The sequence below is a fragment of the Sarcophilus harrisii genome, chromosome 3 (genome assembly GCF_902635505.1).
Source record: "Sarcophilus harrisii chromosome 3, mSarHar1.11, whole genome shotgun sequence".
In the NCBI taxonomy this organism is placed as follows: domain Eukaryota; kingdom Metazoa; phylum Chordata; class Mammalia; order Dasyuromorphia; family Dasyuridae; genus Sarcophilus; species Sarcophilus harrisii.
The window spans coordinates 479,888,849-479,912,030 of record NC_045428.1 but is presented as its reverse complement, the minus strand read 5'-3'; the positions used below and the strand labels follow the sequence as shown (position 1 = coordinate 479,912,030).

Below are 23,182 nucleotides of genomic sequence, written 5' to 3'. Positions count from 1 at the left end.
TTTTGACAGGCAGGCTGAGGGTAATTAAGAGGTCGCAAACTCATCAGTGAGTTAGGGAGATATCTACCTCAAGTATTTAAAGACTCCCTGATGGAACAGGCAGATGAGAAAATTTGTTCTAGCCATGAAGGCAGCTGAAGCAGATTTTGTGGAGTGCTCAGAACTTGTTTAAACAATGAAGATGTCAAGGTCATCCACTACATTTCTAGCCATAAGCCCAAGCAATAAAAGAGGAAATATAAAGATTAAAAGAGAGCTTTCCTTTATCAATGAAAATGAATGACTATTCTAAAATGAAATTATTCATGTCAGGAAAGGAAAGATGAAATGATCCTTTTTCCTGCTGTCATAATCCTCTCACTCCATTCACAGCTCCATCTTTTCTGAGAGTAACAGGAATGATGCTGTAATTTATGAAGGCCATAATACTCATCATCGTATCAAATGGGGATGATGTAATTATTATGTTTTTATGTGGAGATGCAAGGTGGGAATTGGCCCTGTGCCATGGATTGGTCTTGTTATAATGCCTTCTTATAATACTCTTCTTTCTCTCTCTCTTTTATCCAGGAAATAACATGCTACACAATTCTGAAGTGCCTGATTCTTCCAGAGAGGTGCCAAATGCAGAATTTTTTCCAAACGTATTTCCTCCCATCCCCCTGTACACACTTGTACTTTCATACTTTCCTTCATGCTTTTCCCTAAAATTTTAAATACTCAGGTCAAATGTGATTCTTTCAAACATGAAGTCTGATGTCCTCTAAGAAGATTTTTCTAACTAATTCACTTCTCTACTTAAGTACTTAATTCAGGTACTTAAAAGCATCTTTTCATTTTACCTTATCTAGTGTTTTTACTATAATCTACAATTTTTTGCTTAATTTTTTTTGCTTAATATGAAAATATCTTAATTTAGAAGAATCAATACTTTGATGTTAGGAATAATTCCTTCTCTTTTTTGTCAGTTTTCTCTATGTCTTAAAATAAGTATTGGCTAAAGAGGGGAACTTTAACTGTGATTTTTATTTATAACATAACTATAACTTTTTACAAAGATGATCAGTTTTCTTTTGGTGTCATCAGACAAAAAATGATCACAAAAGTGATCACTGGATCAGTGCATATTAAGGCCAAAGGACACTTACATAATTAAGATAAAACACTATTTGTGCTTATGATATATCTGTCTCCTAAAACTCTAAATATCAGTTAATTTCCAAAGAAGGTTATTGGGCAGAATTTATTATTTGATTGTAAGTTCTTTGAGAACAGGGTCTGTCTATATAACTTAGTATCCCCAAGGACTAGCAGAGTATTTTGTACATTTTAATTATTTTGGGCTATTCCTGTGATTAAATTATCATGAGGAACTCTCAGTGAGGAAACTCCCTCTACCAATGCAGATCAGTCAAGTAGTGAACAACAAACCTTAAGCATTTAATAAAAAATAAATACATGGTTTAGCAATTGACCTGTAACTTACAGTGTCAGAAAGTCACTGAAAAGAAAGATGACTTTGCAAGGATCACACTGACAAAAATCATTCCAGGAAGGACTTGAACCCAGATATTTCTGCTATGGAGCTATAAATATTCACTAGACAACTTTTTTTCTTGCCCTATACATAATGGCCATTTTAAATGTTTACTGAATTAAATTTAATAAAATTTTAGAATGGGTAGAATGTAATTCATTCATTCTATTCATGATAAACTCCTAAGAAGACGATCTGAGATCTGGAAGTAGGGTTGAGGACCTTGATGTTGTCTTAACATTTTTGTTATTATTTGGATTATCTATCCAACTGATAAGCTCCAAACTTTCTGATTAAATTTCCTCTACAATTCTTTTAGGTTTTATCTTCTTTTAAAAATATATTTTTATCTTTTACTTTTATCTCATCTATATATCTCCCATATTTCTCATGTTCTATTTTAAGGGCTACCCTTTTTGCAGCAAATGAAAAAAAAATTACAAATCAGCAAAAAAATGTAATATCTGATATTTCAAAATCATTGATTTTCTTCTCTACAAAAGTGGAAAAGGAAGTATGTTCAATATTCTGCATGACATTGATATTGACTTCTTGTGGTCAACCACTGTCAGCGAATAACATTCATACATGCACAGATCATACATAGCTTTCTTACATAACAATGCTTTCTCTTTCCATAAGACATTCTTTATGATATCCTCAGACTAAGTGACTTCGTTTTTTCCATTATCTTTCTAGTTTTTCAGCTGCTTTATATGCGTTATCTCCTCTCATCAGAATCTTAACTCCCTTAAGGAGCTACTTTTCTTTTTGGTTCTATTTGTATTTCCAGCATTAAGCACAATTCCTGTCACATAGAAAATGCTTAATAAATACTTGTCTCTTTACTGCCTGTTACATAATTATTATAGAAGCCCTTGAATATTACGAAAAAAACAAACAAATTAAACAAATTAAGGATGATGCAATTGGAACTTACCTCTGAAGTTTTACAAAAAGAATAAAAAAGGCACCCAGATGGCACAGTGGATAGACTACTACTCCTGGAATCAGGAGGATCTGAGTTGAAATTCAGCCTCAGACACCTAATACTTAACTAGCTATGTGACTTTGGACAAGTCATTTAACCCCAATTTGTTTCACAAAAGAAAGAAAGAAAAGAATAAAGCTTTATTTCTTGAGAAAAAATTTTCAATAGCTAGAACTATATAAAAGTAGAAAAGTTGACCTCCAAAGATAGTGAGATACTTCTACCTTGGGAGGAGGGAGGGTATGTGTCTTTATGTAGAGGTTGGCAACTATATGTCAAGTATGATCGAATATAATTTCCTTTATGGGTAGGAAAAGATAGCTATTGATGTCTGTCTTAGACCAAAAGATAATCATGACATTGGGCTCAAGTCTTAAGTGTTCTTTTGGAAAACATTGTTTAAACTGCAGGGGTCCTCAAACTATGGCCCGCATGCCAGATGCAGCAGCTGAGGACATTTATCCCCCTCACCCAGAGCTATGAAGTTTTTTTTATGTAAAGGCCCAGAAAACAAAGTTTTTGTTTTTACTATAGTCCATTCCTCCAACAGTCTGAGGGACAGTGAACTGGCCCCCTATTTAAAAAGTCTGAGGACCTCTGGTTAAAGGCATGGCAATCTGCTCTGAATTGTTAAAAAAAAAAAAAAAAAAAAAAAAAAAAAACTAGTGAGAAAATATTACAATATTACATCATATTACAATGATGTATTAGAATGATGTATTAGACCTGAACTTCAAATCATCCACTTCTACATTCTTTTCAACTTTGGGGAATCTATTCAAAGAATTCATGCCCTACATAAGCTTGAGCAAAACACAATAGTCATTCTACCTGGATAGGATCTAAACAAGAAAGTCTAATCTCATTATCAGAAATCTCCTTTAAGAGACTGAACTTTTATAATCGGAACTTTATAAAAGGGGGGATCTCCCCAAATAAATGGTCATTTATAATAATTTTTCTGGGTGTATTTCTTAAAATTTCCATTCAGTGACCCAAATATTTTTCTGTACTCCATTACCAGTGAGAGCAAACTTTCATTCTGATTCCTTAGTATCTATTTGTTGTAATATCTTCCCAGTAACTCATTATGAATACCCACTTCCCCACCAAAAGCAAGGTAGAAGCTAATTCTTTTGTTGTTGTTGTTGTTGTTGTTCAATTGTTTCAGTCATGATCAATTCTTCATGGCTCCACTTGGTATTTTCTGAGCAAAACTTATTCCTTACCCAAGAATGGTTCACCATTTTTTTCTGTCTCATTTTATGAGCTGAGGTACAAAGGAAAACAGCGTTCAACTATTTGCCCAGGGTTGCAGCCCTAGTTAGTACCTGATACTAGAATTGAACTCTTCTCCCTGACTTCGGCCTGGCATCATATCTGCTGTTTTATTTGACGCTAATTTTGCTCATATTATAAAATAAAAGGAGAATAACAGAAAGGGTGAAGGAGAAGGTTTGATTTGACCAAAATTAGATAGAAGGGAATCCCTAGGGACTTTTCTGTCTCAGGAAAAAGGAGAACGAACTAGGGTCAGTCTCTTCCTCACAAAGTTTATTTTGGAGAGGGTGCTGAGTAAGTGCCACAATTATCAAAGATGAGGAAAAAATTGAGAACTAAAAAGCAAGAGAAGGAGAAGGGAACAAAAAAAGGAGGAAGAAAATTGGAGCTCTAAGACTAGAATTAAATAAGATCAATAAAAGGTACTTAATTTAGAAGTTCCAACAGAAAAAAAAAAAAAACAACATTGCAAAGTATAATGTTCTGAAAGACAAAAATAGTAGACTTGAAACATGAAACACAGAAATAGAATAATTATACATATATATGCACAAAAACACACACATGTTGTCCTTCATTTGGTAGTCAGTCTAATTCCTCTCTTCTCTCACACTTTCCTTTGGAGCCTCCCAAATATTGAGTTAGCTGGAAAACATACTGCCAAGGTCGGTGAACTTATCCACAGCATTCAAAACTGCATCATTTACTGTAACCAATATTTCCATATATGAACTATGTGATGCTGACTAATGGAGAACCTGTGTTTTCTTGGTGTTAATTGTTAGGCCAAAATTAGCACAAACAACAGTGAAATGATCCATATTTTATTTCATTTCTACTTTGGAGGCTGCATCGTGCTAACAAAAATCATGTACCAGCACTTCCTCCACTTTGTTTTTGGCTTGTAGCCTTTTCAAGTTGAAGAATTTATCATCAGTCAGGTATCTATCTGACTTTAATTCCGTTTGTCCTTATTAAAAACATTTGACAACATGGTTGAAAACATCATGCTAAAAAGGATGGGGGGAAGCAGGCAGCCATTTTTCACTCCATTGGTGAATGGGAAAGCTTGAGAGCATTGCCCATTGTCCAGAACCTGAGCAAGTGTGCCATCATAAAATTAATGGTCTATACTGAAGTACTTCTCTGGTTCTGAATTTTGATAATTTTCCATAAATCCTCATGAGTGACAGTATCAAAGACCATACATAGTAAGATCTATAGATGTTATAAACAGTCCTCTGTTGTGCTCCTGGAACTTTCCCTGGAGTTGTTAGACAGTAAACACCACCTCTGAAGCCACACTGGCTCTCAGTTAATTCATCTTTTTCTAGGTGTAGGGTAAATGTATTGAGTAGGACTCAGACAAGAATTTTGCTAATATGACTAAGAGAGAGACATCACTGTGATTGTCACAGGACAATCTGTTCCCTATATATTAAAAAAGATGGACAATAGAGCATTCTTGAGCATATCCAGAAGCATATCCTGGGGCATACTGTCTTTTTGCCATATAATCTGGAAAATTTCAGTTAGCTTTTGCATGAACGATGTACTGCTCACCTTGTAAATCTCAGCTGGAATAGAATCAGCACCCAGTGCTTTATCACACGAAAGTAGCCTAATGGTGTTCATAACCTTTTCTTCAGTTGGAACTTCAGCTAAGGAGAGATTGATTTCAACTTGAGGTACATGGTCAATAGCTTCAGCATTGATGGATGATGGTTTGTTGAGAATACTATGGAAGTGTTCAGCCAATTTCTCTAAGACCATGTTCTTATCACTAATCAGTGTGGCACTATCAGCACCAAGTAGTTAAAATGCATCATAGATCTTTGGCCCATAAATAGTCTTCAGTGCATCATAAAAACACTTTGGATGGCTATCAGCATAAAATTGATTTTCATCTGCCTTTTTACTAAGTCAAAAATCCTGCATCTCTCTAAGTTTTGATTATACTATTGATAGAATTGAGTGCTACCTTCTTAAAAATACTGGTATAGCTTATGAAGTTCTTTATTCATTTAGCAGCTTCTGAATTTCTCCCTCATTTTCATCAAACTTGTCTTTTGTTAATTGAAGCTTTTTATTTATATGTATATGTTTTGAAAATAAATGTATGTATAATTTCTCAACATTAATTCTTGTAAAACCTTGTGTTCTAATTTACAACCCTTTCCCCCACTGCCTCCCCTAAATGGCAAGTAATCTAATATATGTTAAACATGATAAAATATGTCAAATCCAATACATGCATACATATTTATACAGTTATCTTACTGAGTTATTTATTGAATAAAATAGAATTCAATATATGTATTATTCTATATATAATTATTCTAACTATTCTAATATTCTAATTATTCTAACTATAATCTGATTTTTTATTAGGGTTTCAAGGATATCTCAATTTTGGGGGAAAATTTAAAAAACTCATAATAAATTGTTAAAATAAAAAAAATTCCTACACATCTCAAATCATGCAATTATATTAATTTCTCCAAAAAAAATGAATCCTAGTTAAAACCATAATGCTAATTTATGATAAAAAGGGAAAAAAAAACATTATTCTTAGGAATAGGAGTAATTTTACTATGAAAAAAATTAAATAACAAAATTCCAAAACAATATTATGCACATAAGGAACTATCGTAATAAATAAAAACAAAAACAAATCAAGTATATTTACTTTTCTCACTCATTTTTTCTAATGCTAGGAATGCCATTGTTCGCAATAAGATGAATAGGCATAGCAAGAAGAGAAATGCATCTTTATTTATATATTTGTGTGTGTGTGTGTGTGTGTGTATACACTGAAAATCCTGGTTTAGTTAGAAAACCTTAGAGAATTAGAAAAAAAAAAACTTTGGTTCAATAAGTTTATCATGCATGCGCTTGTGCGCACACACAAATACACAAACACACTGATCAGTAGTACCTCAGTATGGTAATATTAAAATCCAGCAGAAAATAATGGAAGGGATATCCCAATTAAAAATAGCTGCACAATATAAAATTATCTGGGAATGTATTTACCAATACACAATCAAGACCAATATACATAAAATTATAAAATACATTTTATCAGTGCATAACAAAAACTTAGATAGAATTATAAAAAGAATCACAAGGAATCAAAAATAAGATTCACATAACAGAAGGAATTTTTAAAGACTATGAGTAAACTGACAGTACAATAAAAATAAAGATATAATATAGATGGATGATAGAGATAGATAGACAGATATATAAAAGAAGCTTCCTGGAGCAGACTAGAGAAGAAAGAATAAGGAGAAATCTAATTCAATAAATAACCCAGTATTAAAAAACAAACAAAGAAACTGAGAACACAAATTATTTTGAAAAAAAATGAAATTTTTACTTTATAAGAATTGCTTGGAAACTAAAAAGCATTCTGGCATGAACTAGCCTTATGATAATACCTTCTATAAAAACAATATTTTTGTTTAAAATATATAACATATAAATATAACATAAAAATAAACTATAGAAAATTATACTATTGAAAATATAAGAAAACTAGATCAGGTATATTTACAACTATTACTAGTGGTAATTTTTTTATTATAGCTTTTTATTGACAAAACATATGCATGGGTATTTTTTCAATATTGACACTTGCAAAAACTTCTGTTCCAACTTTTCCCTACCTATCCTCCACCCCCCCACCCCACCCCCGATGGTAGATAGTCCCATACATGTTAAATATGTTAAAGCATATGTTAAATACAATATATGTATACATATTTATAAAGTCATCTTGCCACACAAGAAAAATTGGATTTAGAAACAAGGTAAAAATTATCTGAAAAGGGAAACAAAAATCCAGCCAAACAATAACAGAAAGAGTGGAAATGCTATGTTGTGGTAGTGGTAAAAAAAAATAAATAAATAAAACATCAGCGATTAAGTTGATCACAAAAACCCAAAAGATGTTGTGATATATAAAGGTGAAATATTTTTAATCAACAGAATCAATTAAATTTTGATAAGATGGAAAATGAGGACTGATAAATATCTTTGCAGTAAAAGTCTCAAAATCTGGTATAAAGAATTTATTGAGTATTTGTTGTATTACAGAAAAATAACACAAATATATGTGTTGCCTTTCCTCAATGGATAAATAATCCAGGAATATGAAAAAAATAATACTTCTCAAATGAATACTTGTAAATTACTAATAAGTTTGAAAAACCTTGTCCCAATTATTGATAAATATTAAGATATACCTCAGAACCCCTCTGAGATTTCACCTTTCATGCAGGAAATAAATTAAAATGACAAAGTATAAAATATTTACTTTTGGAGGTTCTGCACAAATAAATACAAACTGATACATTGCTGGTGGAGCACTGAATCCATGCAAATTTTTAGAAATGCAATTTACAATTGTAACAAAAAGTGATTAAAAGGTCTAGACCTTTCAGTTAGATATCACAGTGTTAGGTATATAGTTCAAGAGGCCAAAGTAAAATGCTCCTCCAGGAACAAAAATATTTACAAATCCAATTGGAAATAAATAGATACTTATTGATTGGAGAAAGGCCAAACAAATTGTGTTGGACAAATATAATAATGAATGAAGAACTAGGATGTCAATGTCCCTGGAATTCTGAGTATGTGAAAGTGAGGAAAGTATTAGAAACACAGGTAATTAGGAAGAGGCCATGTTATAAAGGATTTTAAAAGCCAAATACAGGACTTTGTATTTGATATTGGAGATTATTGAATTAGATTGAATAGATTAGTGAATAAATAGATCCATGTTTTATTAGAAGATCATTTTAGTAGCAGAGTGGAGAATGGGCAAGGATGGAAAGAGATGAGGCAGGGAGATCAACTAGCTCACATGAGATGGTGAGTGCCTGTCCCAAGGTAACAACAGTTATCAGAGAAGATAAAGGCAATATTTAAGAGATTTCATAAAGATAGAATCTATAGTAGTTGGCAACAAATAGTATATGAGGATTCAAAGAGTGAGAAGACAAGGATAGCATTTATATTACAAAGATGAGTGATAGTGGGATGGTGGCGCTCTCAATAGCAATAGGGTAATTAAGAACAGAACAGATTTTGGGGAAAGAGGTAATAACTCAGGTTGGGAAATATGTGATTTGAGATTTCTATGGGATATCCTGTCCATGACACTTAATAAGTATTTGGAAATATGAGACTTGAGTGAATCAGAAGGAAAGTAGATTGAGAAGGAGCAACCAAAAGGCAGGAGAACAAGGAGAGCGTAATGTCACAAAAGCCTAGACAGAAGAGAATATAAAAAAAAATAAGGAGACTAGCAATGTCAAAGGTTACAAAGAGTTCAAGAAGAATGAAGGCTACATACCATCAGATTTAACAATTATTTGTGATATAGTTATATGATAATGTAATATATTAATATAATGCTCCAATATGTTATGAAAAAATATAACACAATATGCCATGGCATGTCATTGGATTATATAATATATAGACACTATATATATATATATATATATATATATATATATATATATATAAAATCAGAAGAGCTAGATTAAAATCATATCTTTGTTACTACCTGCCCAAAATTGCACAAGCAACCTGTTTCCTCATTTATAAAATAAGAGACTGGGCTCAATGACTTCAATAATCCTTTTTAGTTTTAAATCTCTGATCCACTGATCATAGGTGCACCTGCAACAGTATGCTTCCACAAATCTATTTACTTATTCTGAGAAAGGAAAGGACTAATAGTCGCATGTGCCACATAGTTGGACAACCCATACAGGACATAAATGTCTTTGCCTATATGTCTCACAAATTACTCTCAAAAAGTGAGAAACCAATCTATGAGACACCAATGAGAAAAATAATTTTATTAGTTAAAAATGAATATATAAACAGACAACCATAGATCAATAAAATTAATTAATATTGATATGAAATTATTTTAAAATGCTAGTATATATTACAGGAAAATATTAAAAATCTTCATTATTGCCAAACTGGATTTATACCACCGCTTCAAAATCTTATAAACTTTGGAATGCTAATTTATGTGATTAATCAATAGTGTATACAGGATTAACTCTGGAGTAAGATAACCTGGCTTCTATCTGGTAAAATCCCTAATCTTGATGTCTACTGGTTGTTTAATTCTGAATGAGTCATTTAACTTCTTAATGTCTTGGGCAACAATTTAAGATTATATTTTTCAGAGCATCTGTCAATAGACATTGGTAGAAAGAGGGAATAGGGAGTTCCCACAAATAAATTTCTATATTAAATTAAGAAATCATACATTTAGATTTTTTTTTAAATTGAGAAAAATTCCCCCACTTCAAGCACCATTATTAAATGTTTTACTCCTGAAAAAGTCCTTGGTGAAGCACAACACTCTTTTCTGGATATTTCAATCAATTAATATTTATGAATCAGGAAGCCCAAGAAACTTTCCAAAGATAAACAGGACTAAAACCATGATGCTTCTTCATTACACACTTATTTGAAAATGTTTAGAAAGTTTACAAATGCTTGAGATAGCAATAAGGCAAGAGAAAGAAATTGGAGATGAAATATTGGTAAAATGGATTAAAAATTAGCCCCTTCTGAAAACATATGAAGGTTTACTGAAGAAAACCATAGAGAATGTACAAATAAAGTTAATGAGAAAATCAGTAGCTTATGTAAAATAGCAAAACAATCAGCAGTAATGATCAGGAATAATAAAATTCAGGACAAAAAAAGCAGTAATAAAAAAACATTCAAAACAATCACAAAATTCAGATTTTCATTTACAAAAATACAAAAACATTTTGCAGAAATTAAGAATGACTCATGGTTCAGCCTCAACAATGTAATGAAAACAACTATACTACCTAAAATTACATGTTTAAAGTTACACTAAAGGACATCTTTAGACACATACAAATAGTAGTATTCATTTGACGAATGTAAAAAGGTTTAGAAGTTGAAAGGAAAACACTGTAAATAAAAGATTGAATGAAAGGATAATAACATTTCTAGGAATAAAATTATACTCTGAAGCAGAAATTATCAAAACTGTTACTTGTTAAAAAATACACACGTTTAGAACAGGAACAATATGTATAGCAAAATTTTTAAAAATGAACTCAATAACTCAGTGTTGAAGGATTCACTGTTTGATAAAAAAAAAAAAAAACTATATAGACACGATAACTAGTTTAGCAAATAATAGGAAAAGACCAACATCTTATACAATATAATATTTTATAAATGAACAGAGATTGAATCAGGTATATTTACCTGGTCTATATTACCAGGTATATATCACTTTCAGATGAAATAATTCTTTCTGCCAATTTTGGTGAGTCTTTTCTGTAACTTAAAATCTTAGAGTAATCTAGAGTGTTGAGATGTAATTAACCCAGGATAATTCAGTCATTATTTGTCAGGAAGGATTTGAAATATGTTAAAAAGTTCATTGTGAAAGGTCTATTAAAAAGATACAAACAAACGGTACACTAATAGAGTTCTGATGAAATTATTAATTGTTCCAAAATTTTTGGAAAGCAAATTGAAATTATGGGAAGGAAGTGTTTTAAATGTTCTTTCTAATTGGCTCAGAAATCCCACTGCTTGGCATGTACTCACAAGTACATCAAAAATAAAAAATATGCCAAAATATAAAATATAACATGTTTTGAGGTCACAGAGAAGCAATAATATTGCTGCCCATTAATTAAGGAATGGATGAACAAGTTGTAGAGCATTTAAAAAACAAAATATTGAATTTATTTTTTTCAAATTTAAGCAAAAAGAACTATTAATATAAAATACAGAATTCTATAAACAATGAAATAGAACAAAAAATGTAAAATTAAATTATGTGCCATAGTTGAAAAAAATTCTTTCTAATGCAAAATAATAAAAATAATCACTAGCGTTTATATAACACTTTAAGATTTGCAAAATACTTAGCATATCTCATTTGATTATTATAATAATCCCATGAGATAGTTATTATTATTTCCATTTTATAGATAAAAAAACTGAATCTATGACAGATTAAACAACTTTCCAACAAACACTCAGCTAGTAAGTCTGTGCCAGCATTCAAACTCAACTCTTCCTTGTTCTAATTTCATGAGTTTAACCTCCTGCCCAACCTGCCTATTAGTAAAAAATAGTTGGATTTGTGAGTGCATGTGTGTATGTAAAATATTACATATTCTGTTGTATAGAGTTGTTGTATCAGTTTTAATGGACTACCCTTCCCTTTTAATTTTTTAAGGGTATACAGAAATGACTAAAAGGAAAAATAAAAGAATACTTTTTTAAAAAGGGTAAAAAGATATATAATCAATAAGCTGGTGAGTAGCACAGTGTTTTGAACATCAATGATTAATAATTTTTTGTTTTGTTTTTACTTTTCAATTAGAATTTTTGCTTTCCTTTCTTAAATTGTCCTTTGTGTGCTTCAATGTAGTCAATAGACCCTTAAAAACTTCACATTTTCTTTTGGAAATCCCAAAGGTAGCTTATAGTCATAAGATAGTTTTACTTGCTTTTTTCTGGAGTTGTTTGTTATTTTATTCCTTGCCCCCAGTTACATGTAAAAACAATTTTGAACATTCATTTAAAACTTGAAGTTCTAAATTCTTTCCTTTCCACACACCCTAAAACCATCATTGAGAAGACAAGTTGATTGATAAGATAATACATGACTAGTCATGAAAAAAAATTCCGTATTAATCATGTTAGTGATTAATAATAACATAGACTAAAAAACCCCTCAAGAATAATGGAAAAAATGATTAACAATAACAACTATGCTTCAACCTGTATTGAGGCACCATAAGTTCTTTCTATTGGGATGTATAGCATGTTTCCTCATAAGCCCTTCAGTTTTTGATCATTACATTGTTAAGAATAGCTAAATCATTTGTAGCAGATCATAATTTTTCTTTTACTTGGTGTACAGCACATTTATCTTTTTTTTGCATTAGTGGCATTTTATTTTTTCTGGGCATATAAAGATAGCTTTCCACATTACTTTTTGTAAAATTTTAAGTTTCAAATATTTCTCCTACATTCTTTGCCTCACCATGCCAAGACAACAATTAATTTGATATAGGCTATATGTAAAATCATGTTAAACATGTTTCCACATTAAGCACATTATAAGAGAATAGCCAGAAAAAAATGGAAAAATCATTACAAAAGGAAAAAAAATAGCATGATTCACTCTGAATTCAGACTACATAGGAATTTCTCTGAGTGTGGATAACATTTTCCATCATACTACTTTTACAATTATTTTTATCAATATATTGCTGAGAAAAGCTAAATTTATCATAGTCAATCTTCATACAATGCTGCAATTATTGTGTACAATGTTCTCCTGGTTCTGTTCCCTTCACCAAGCAACAGTTCAGGTAAATCATTCCAGGTTTTTCTAAAATCAACCTGTTCATCATTTCTTAAAGAACAACAGAATTATATTACTTTTACAAAAAACAACCTTTCCAGCCATTCCTCAATAGTATCGCCTACAGTTATTTTAAATGGGGTTTCTCTTTCCATCTCATACTACTGAGATTTGCTGGAAATATATACAAATGCTAACAATCTGCATGGGTCTATTTTATATCCTGCACTTTTGCTAAAGTTGTTAATCATTTTAAGTATTTTTAATTGATTCTTCAGGATTCTCTTAAAGATACCATGATATCAGCTGCAAAGAGTGATAGTTTTTTGTCTGGTCCAATTCCTACAATTTATTTTTCTTCTTTTATTGCTAAAGTCAACATTTCTAGTACTAAACTGAATAACAGTGGTGATGATGGGCAATTTATTTTTACCTCTGATCTTACTGGAAATACTTCTAGTTTCTCTCCATTACATATAATGCTTGCTGATGGCTTTAGAGAGATACTGCTTATTATTTGAAGGAAAACTCCATTTAATCCCATGTTCTTTAGTGTTTTAATGGTACAACAACAGGTGTTGTATTTTGTCAAAAGGTTTTCTGCATTTATTGAAATGATCATGTGATTTCTGTTTTAGTTATTGATATGTCAATATATCTCCATGATATTGAACCAGCCATGCATTCACCTGTTCATAGTTTATTATCCTTATGATAAATTGCTGTAATCTATATTCTAATATGTATTTAAATAATTTTTCTAAATTCATGAGGGAAATTAGTCTATAAATTTCCTTCTCTATTTTGCCTTGTCCTGATTTAGTTATCAAGACCATATTTGTGTTTGAAAAAGGAACTTGATGGAATTCCTTTGTCTATTTTTTCCAAATAGTTCATGTAGTATTGGAATTAATAGTTCTTCAAAAATTAATAGAATTTATTTGTAAATCCACTTGTAATTGGAGATTTTTTCCATAAGCAGTTCATTTTTTACTTGTTTATTTTCTAAAGTAGTGTTATCTAAGTATTTTATTTACTCAAACTGGAAAATGTGTGCATTTACAAATATTCTTCCATTTCACTTAGTTTGCCAAATATTTTGCATACAATTGGGCAAAATAACTCCTACATTGCTTTAATTTCCTCATCATTAGTGGTAAAAATCACCTTTCATTTTTGAGACTGATAATTTGTTTTTTTTCTTTTTTTTAAACAAATCAACCAAAGGTTTTTCTATTAGTTAATTAATTAATTAATTATATATCAGTATATATAATATATAATATAATACAATATAATTATTAATTAATTAATTAATTTAAAAATTATTAATTTTATTTATTAATTCAGTTTTTTTACTTTAATTATTCAATTCATTTTCTGGTGGTAAATTTCATTTTCTGTCCAAAGTCTATTGGGACTGCTTTGAATCCCTCAACAATTGAGAAGAACCAAATCTTTCATAGTTGACCATTGCATATTCTTGTTATTTGTATAAATCTTCCCAGGCCTTTCTAAAATCAGGTTGTTCATCATTTTTATAGAACAATAATATTCCATAACCTTCATATATCACAGCTTATTCAGCCATTCCCCAATTGATGAGCATCTACTCATTTTCCAATTCTTTGTTACCACAAAAAGAGGTGATACAAAAATTTTGGCACATGTGAGTTCTTTTTCCTCCTTTATGATTTCCTTGGGCACTGCTGGGTCAAATTGTATGCAATTTTTATAGCACTCTGGATATAGTCCCAGATTGCTCTCCAGAATAGTTGGATCACTTCACAATTCCACCAAGAATGGATTAGTATCCAAGTTTTCTGACTTCTCCTCCAATATTTATTATCTTTTCCTGTCATCTTGGCCAATCTGAGAGGTGTAAGTTGGTATCTAATAGTTGATTTAAGTTGCATTTCTCTAATCAATAGTGATTTAGAGAATTGTTTCATATGACTATAGATTTTTTTAAATTCATCATTTGAAAACTGTCTGTTCATATCCTTTGATCACTTATCAATTGGAGAATGATTTATATTCTTATAAATTTGACACAGTTTTCTATATATTTTAGAAATAAGTCCTTTATCAGAAACACTGACTATAAAGATTTTTTCCCCCAGCTTTGTACTTCCCTTTTAATCTTGTTTCTTTTGGTTTTGTTTTTGCAAGACCTTTTTAATGTAATGTAATCAAAGTTGTTCATTTTGGCTTTCATAATATTTTCTAGTTCTTTGGTCTTAAATTCCTCCCTTCTCTAATGATCTGTTAGGTAAATAATACCCTGCTCTCCTAATTTGTTTGTGGTATCATTCTTTATGTCAAAATCATGTACCATTTTGACCTTATTTTGGTATGGAGTGTGGGATGTAGATGTATGCTATGTTCTAACATATTATTTTTCAGTTTTCCTGGTAATTTTTTGTTAAATAGTGATTTCTTGTTCCAGAAGCTAGATTTTGAGGTTTATCAAATGCTAGATTACTGTAGGCCTTGATTATTGTGTCATGTGTTTCTAATCTATTCCACTGAACCACCACTCTTAGCCAGTATCAAATGTTTTTGATGACTTTTGCTTTATAATTTTAAACCACCATCTTTTGTATATTTTTTCATTAAGTCCCTTGTATCCTTTTTTTTTTTAAATTAGAGCTTTTTAGTGACAGAACATATGCATGGGTAATTTTTTAACATTGACCCTTGCAATCACTTCTACTCCAAATTTTCCCTTCCTTCCCTTCATCCCCTCACCTAGATGGCAGGCAGTGTCATACATGATAAACATGTTAAAGTATATCTAAAATACAATATATGTGCATATATTCATACAGTTCTTGTTTCACAAAAGAAAATCTGATTTAGAAAGGTAAAAATAACCTGAGAAGAAAAACAAAAATGCGAGCAGTCCACACTCATTTCCCAGTGTTCTTTCGCTGGGTGTAGCTGGTTCTGTTCATCACTGATCAATTGGATCTGAATTCAATCCTCTCATTTGCGAAGATAGCCATTTCCATCAGAGTTGATCCTTACATAGTATTGTTGTTGAAGTGTATAATGATTTCCTGGTTCTGCTCATTTCACTTAGCATCAGTTCATGTAAGTCTCTTCAAACGTCTCTGAATTCATCCTGCTGGTCATTTCTTACCGAACAATAGTATTCCGTAACATTCATATACCATAATTTACTCAGCCATTTTCCAATTGATGGGCTTCCATTCATTTTCCAGTTTCTAACCACTACAAAAAAGGGCTGCCACAAACATTTTTGCACATACAAGTCCCTTTCCTTTCTAAGCCCAGTAGTAACACTGCTGGAAAAGAGGATATGCAAAGTTTGATAATTTTTGAGCATAGTTCAAAATTGTTCTCAAAAATGGTTGGATTTGTTCACAACTCCATCGATAATCATCAGTGTCCCCGTTTTCCCACATTCTCTCCAACAATCATCATTATCTTTTCCTGTCATTTACATTCCTGTCATTTATCTGACAGGTGTGTAGTGATATCTCAGAGTTGCCTTAATTTGCATTTCTCTGATCAATGATGATTTTGAACACTCTTTCACATGAGTAGAAATAGTTTCAATTTCATCATCTGAAAATTGTCTGTTCATATCCTTTGATCATTTATCAACTGGAGAATGGCTTGATTTCTTATAGAGTCAAGTCTCTATATATTTTGGAAATGAGGCCTATATCAGAACCTTTGACTATAAATATGTTTTCCCAGTTTATTGCTTCCCTTCTAATCTTGTCTGCATTACTTTTGTTTATAAAAAAGCTTTTTAACTTGTTATAATTGAAATTTTCTATTTTGTGATCAATAATGATTTCTAGTTCTTTGTTGGTCACAAATTCATTTCTCCTCCACAAGTCTGAGATATAAACTATCTTATGTTCTTCTAATTTACTTATAATCTCATTTTCATGCCTAAATTATGAACCCAGTTTGATCTTATCTTGGTGTATGGTGTTAAGTGTGGGTCCATGCCTAGTTTCTGCCATATTAATGTCCAATTTTCCCAGCAGTTGTTGTCAAATAGTGACTTCTTATCCCAAAAGTTGTGGTCTTTCAGTTTGTCAAATACTAGATTGCTATAGTTATTGACTATTTTATCCCGTGATCTTAACTTATTCCACTGATCAACTAGTCTATTTCTCAGTCAATACCAAATGGTTTTGGTGACTGTGACTTTTATACTATAGTTTTAGATCAGGTACACCTTCATTTGATTTTTTGTTTCATTAGTTCCCTTGAAATTCTTGACCTTTTGTTCTTACATATGAATTTTGTTGTTATTTTTTCTAGGTTATTAAAATAGTTTCTTGGGAGTCTGATTTGTATTGCACTAAATAAATATATTAGTTTAGGGAATATTATCATCTTAATTATATTCGCTCAGGCCTATCCAAGAGCACTTATTATATACTTCAACAACAATACTATATGATGACCAGTTCTGATGGACCTGGCCATCCTCAGTAACGAGATCAACTAAATCATTTCCAATGGAGCAGTAATGAACTGAACCAGCTATGCCCAGAAAAAGAACTCTGGGAGATGACTAAAAACCATTACATTGAATTCCCAATCCCTATATTTATGCACACATGCATTTTTGATTTCCTTCACAAGCTAATTGTACAATAATTCAGAGTCTGATTCTTTTTGTACAGCAAAATAATGTTTTGGTCATGTATACTCATTGTGTATCTAAGTTATATTTTAATATATTTAACATCTACTGGTCATCCTGCCATTTAGGGGAGGGAGTGGGGGGGTAAGAGGTGAAAAATTGGAACAAGAGGTTTGCCAATTGTTAATGCTGTAAAGTTACCCATGTATATATCCTGTAAATTAAAGGCTATTAAATAAAAAAATAAATAAATAAATAAAAAATTTGCATTTCTCTTATTAATAATAACTTGGAGCATATATTCATATGGCTAGAAATAGTTTGAATTTCATCATCTGAAAATTGTCTGTTCATATACTTTTACCATTTATCAATTGGAGAATGGCTTGATTTCTTATAAATTAGAGTCAGTTCTCTATATATTTTGGAAATGAGGCCTTATTAGAACCTTTGACTGTAAAAATGTTTTCGCAGTTTATTGCTTCCCTTCTAATATTGTCTGCATAAGTTTTGCTTGTGCAAAACCTTTTCAATTTGATATAATTAAAATTTTCTATTTTGTGATGAATAATGATCTCTAGTTCTTCTTTGGTCACAAATTCCTTCCTACTCCACAGGTCTGAGAGATAAATTATCCTATGTTCTTCTAATTTATTTATAATCTCATTTTTTATGCCTAGATCATGAACCCATTTTGACCTTATCTTGGTGTATGGTGTTAAGTGTGGGTTAATGCCTAGTTTCTGCCATATTAATTTCCAATTTTCCCAACAGTTTTTGTCAAACAGTGGATTCTTATCACAAAAGCTGTGGTCTTTAGGTTTGTCAAACACTAGATTATTAAAGTTATTGACTATTTTGTCCTGTGAACCTAACCTATTCCACTGATCAACTAGTCTATTTCTTAGCCAATATCAAATGGTTTTTGTAACTGCTGCTTTATAATGTTAGATCTGGTACAGCTAGGCCACCTTCATTTGTTTCTTTTTGTTTTGTTTTGTTTTGTTTTCATTAGTTTCCTTGAAAGTCTTCACCTTTTGTTCTTCCAGATAAATTTTGTTGTTATTTTTTTTAGGTCATTGAAATAGTTTTTGGGAGTCTGATTGGTATAGCATTAAATAAGTAGATTAGTTTGTGTAGTATTATCATCTTTATTATATTTGTTTGCCCTATCCAAGAGAACTTAATATTTTTCCAATTGGTTAGATCTGACTTGAATTGTGTAGAAACTGTGTTGTAGTTTTGCTCATATAGTTCCTGAGTTTCCCTTGGCAGATAGATTCCTAAATATTTTATACTATTGGTAGTTACTTCAAATGGAATTTCTCTTTATAACTCTAACTGTTGGATTTTGTTAGTTATATGTGATATATAAGAATGCTGATGACTTATGTGGATTTAATTTGTATCCTGCAACTTTGCTAAAGGAGCGGATTCATTTTTATGATGTCCCATTATTGTCATTCTCTTGGGTGAAATTATTGTATCTATTATTTGCTGTTTAAACCAATCATTCTTTAGGATAACTATTAATTTCCAATTACTTTTTTGTCTATTTTCCCCTGGCTTTTTATTGAATATAATTTTTATTGTATCATGATCTGAAAAAGATGCATTTACTATTTCTGGCTTTCTGCATTTAAATTTGAGGTCTTTATGTCCTAATATGTGATTAATTTTTGTGTAGTTTTCATGAATTGCTGAGAAGAGTATTCCTTTCTGTCTCCATTTAGTTTTCTCCAAAGATCTATCATACCTAATTTTTCTAGTGTTCTATTTACCTCTTTAACTTTTGTCTTATTTCTTTCCTTGTTTGATTTATCTAGTTCTGTGAGTGCAAGGTTTAGATCTCCCACTATTATAGTTTTGCTATCTATATCTTCTTGTAGGTCTCTTATTTTCTCCTTTAAGAATTTAGATGCTACACCACTTGGTGTATATATGTTTAATATTGATGTAGCTTCATTATCTATGGAATGCTTTAGCATGATATAGTTCCCTTCCTTATCTTTTTTAATTAGCTCAATTTTTGCTTTTGCTTGATCTGATATCAGGATGGTTACACCTGCTTTTTTGACTTCATCTGAAGCATAGTAGATCCTGGTCAAGCCTTTTACATTTACTCTGTATGTATCACCCTGCTTCAAGTGTGTTTCCTGTAAACAACATATTGTAGCATTCTGGCTTTCAATCTAGTTTGCTATTCTCCTCTGCTATTGGGGGAATTTACCCCATTCACATTTATGGTTAATATTACTAATTCTGTATTTCCTGCCATCTTGTTAACCCCAGATTATGCTTTTTTTCCTTTTTCTTTCCTCCTTATTCTCCTCCCCAGTATTAAACTTGTGAGTACCACTTGCCTCACACAGCCCTCCTTCTTTAGAATCTCTCCTCTCACCTTAAAGTCTCTCCCCTTTTCTTAAATCTTTTCTTTACAATTTCTGTATTCCCTTCTATTTAACTCACTCCTTTCCTTTTCACTTTTCCCCTCACGCTTTTCAATGGGGGTGGGAGAAGTTTCTCTGTAACTAGAATATATCTAATATTTTCTCTTTGAGTCAATTCTTACGAGAGTAAGTTTCACACTATGATTATCCCCCTTACTTCTTTCCCTCAGAGATAATAGATTTTCTTTGCCTCTTTGTGAAACATAGCACCTCCACTTTACCCTTTTTCTGATACAATTTCCTTTCTATCTCTAGATTTTTTATAACAGTAAAACTGAATTATACATGTATTCTTTATGTATACTTATAAAGAAATATAATTCCCAGATTTCTTTTTGCCTTTTTATGTTTCTCTTGAATCCTATATTTGGAGGTCAAATTTTTATTTAGTTCTGTTTTTTTTTTTTCTATTGAATTAGAATAGAATATTGAAATAGAATTTCTATTCTATTTATTTCTATTTCATTGAATGTCCATCTTATTTCCTGGAAGAAAATGCTCACTTTGGCTGTGTAAGTTATTCTTGGCTGCATACCAAGTTACTTACCCTTTTGGAATATCAGGTTCCAGGCCCTTCGATCTTTTAATGTGGATGCTGTTAGATCCTGAGTAATCCTTATTGTGGGTTCTTTGTATTTGAATTGTTTTTTTCTATCTGGTTGAAGTATTTTTTCCTTGGTCTGATAGTTCCAGAATTTAGCCACAATATTTCTTGGAGTTTTGATTTGGGGATCTCTTTCAGTAGGTGATCAATGAATTCTTTCAATGTCTATTTTACCCTCTGTTTCTTTAACATCTGGGTAGTTATCTTTGATAATTTCCTGAAAAATAGTTTCTAGGATCTTTTTCTTTTCATCATGCTCTACAGGAATTTCAATAATCCTCAGATTATTTCTCCTAGATCTATTTTCTATGTCTGTTGTTTTCCCAGGTAGGAAAAACAGTTTTAAATTTTTTCTATTTTTTTCATTTTTTTGATTTTGTATGACTGATTTTTGGTGTCTCCTGAAGTCATTCATTTCCAATTGTTCAGTTCTGATTTTTAATGAATATTTCCTTCATTTACTTTTTAAATTTCTTTTTGTAATTGTCCAATTGAGCTTTTAAATGAGTTGTTTTGTTCTATGGAAATTTTTTCCATGTCACCAATTTTATTTTTTAGAGAGCTACTTTCTTTTTCCAATTCACTAATTCTGTTTTTCAGGGAATTGATTTCTTTATCCACTCTATCTTTTAATGAGTAACTTGACTTATCCAGACCATCTTGCAAAGCTTCCCTTTTTTTTCCCTATTTTTCTTCTAGCTGTCTTATAAGAGCCTTTTTAATTTCTTCTATGAGAGCCTTGTGTGATGGGGATCAGATCATATCCCCCTTTGAGGTTTCATGTAGGAACAATCTGTTTTTAGTCTCCTCAAGGTTTCAAGTCTGCTCTCTTTCAGTATAGAAGCTATCTATATTTAGAGCTTGCTTTACCTTTTTACTCATTTTGACAGAAAAGAAACAAAACAACAACAACAACAACAGCAACAACAACTGTAGTCTGCTTTTGGGGAAGGGTTGTATTACCAAGCTTCCTCTACAGACAACAGGAAGTAGCAGTGAAGCAGCAGTGAGACAACAATGGCTGCACTGAGATCAGCATCTGCACTGGGATTAGTGTCTATGCTATGGTCAGCATCTGGGCTGTGATCAGTGGTTATGTGCTGAGATCATGCTGACTTCCTCTTGGTACTGGGTGGATGTGGCCAAGTGCCAAGAGACTCTAGCATTTTGGAGTTATAGTTTTACCCTCTGTGTTTATAGCTTTTCTGTTGATCTACTGGGTTACTGCCACAACAAAATAGCCACACTGTGGTAAAGTTCTCCTTGCAAATTTTCCACTGGCTGAAACCACCCCTGCTTTCCTCCAGTTCCACTCAGTGTGAACTGCCTTCTGTGCTCTCACTGACAACTTTCCTGATGTTGTGCCTGTCCTACATCCCCACCCGTGAGCAAACACAGACCTTTTCTAGTGATTTTCGGGGTTATCTTCTGTTGGTAATGTGTTGTACTCCCAGTTGAGCACTAATTCCAAGCTTTTCATAAAAAACGTAGTCTGAGGGTAAGGAAGAGCTTAGATAGATGGGTATGTCTTCTCCACCAAAATGGCTCCGCCTTCCTTCCCTTGATATCTATAATCTTTTCTTCATCCAGATGAATTTTGTTATGATTTTTTCTAGCTGTATAAATAATTTTTGGTAGTTTTATTGGTATGGCACTGAACAAGTGGACCAATTTAAGCAGAATTGTCATTTTTATTTTATTATCGCAGCCTACCCATGAGCAATTGATATTTTTCCAATTGTTTTGATCTGACTTCATTTGTGTGAGAAGCATTTTGTAATTGTGTTCATATGGTTCCTGAGTTTGTCTTGGCAGATGGATGCCCAAATATTTTATTTTCTCTAGAATTATTTTAAATGGAATTTCTTTCTATTGCTTCTGGATTTTTTCTGTAATACGTATAAATGTTGATGATATGTGTGGGTTTGTTTTATATCCTGAACCTTTGCCTGTTCTTTTCAGGAAATGGCTTGGTTTCCTAGAGTTTGCCTTCTGAGGTGTGGCTGGAGGCTGCCTCACTAATCTACTTACTCCTCTACTGAGCTAAGATCGAGGGTCACAGTTATTGATTTGCTGTGATTAAGACCTTCTCACTTTGACTTTCCCAGAGTCTGTCTGAACTGGGCTGAACACCCTATTCACCCCAGTAAGACTGACTTTTCTTGAAGTTTTTCCAATGTATTTTGAGCAGGAGAGTGATTTCATTCTGTCTGACTCTGATCAGAGGCTTGGTTTCATGTGTTTTTTTTGCTGGAAACCGGGAAGACTCAA

At 31.7% G+C, this 23,182-nt stretch overlaps 1 protein-coding gene across 1 annotated transcript in view; it reads left to right on the top strand.

The window, feature by feature from the left end:
* Positions 1–2,464, top strand: part of LOC100914126 (caspase-4) — a 45,182-nt gene extending 42,718 nt beyond the window's left edge. The window contains exon 10 of the mRNA XM_012546961.3: positions 571–2,464. The gene's annotated coding sequence lies outside the window, so the exon portion shown is untranslated. The remainder of the gene's footprint in view (positions 1–570) is intronic.
* Positions 2,465–23,182: the final 20,718 nt, after the last annotated feature.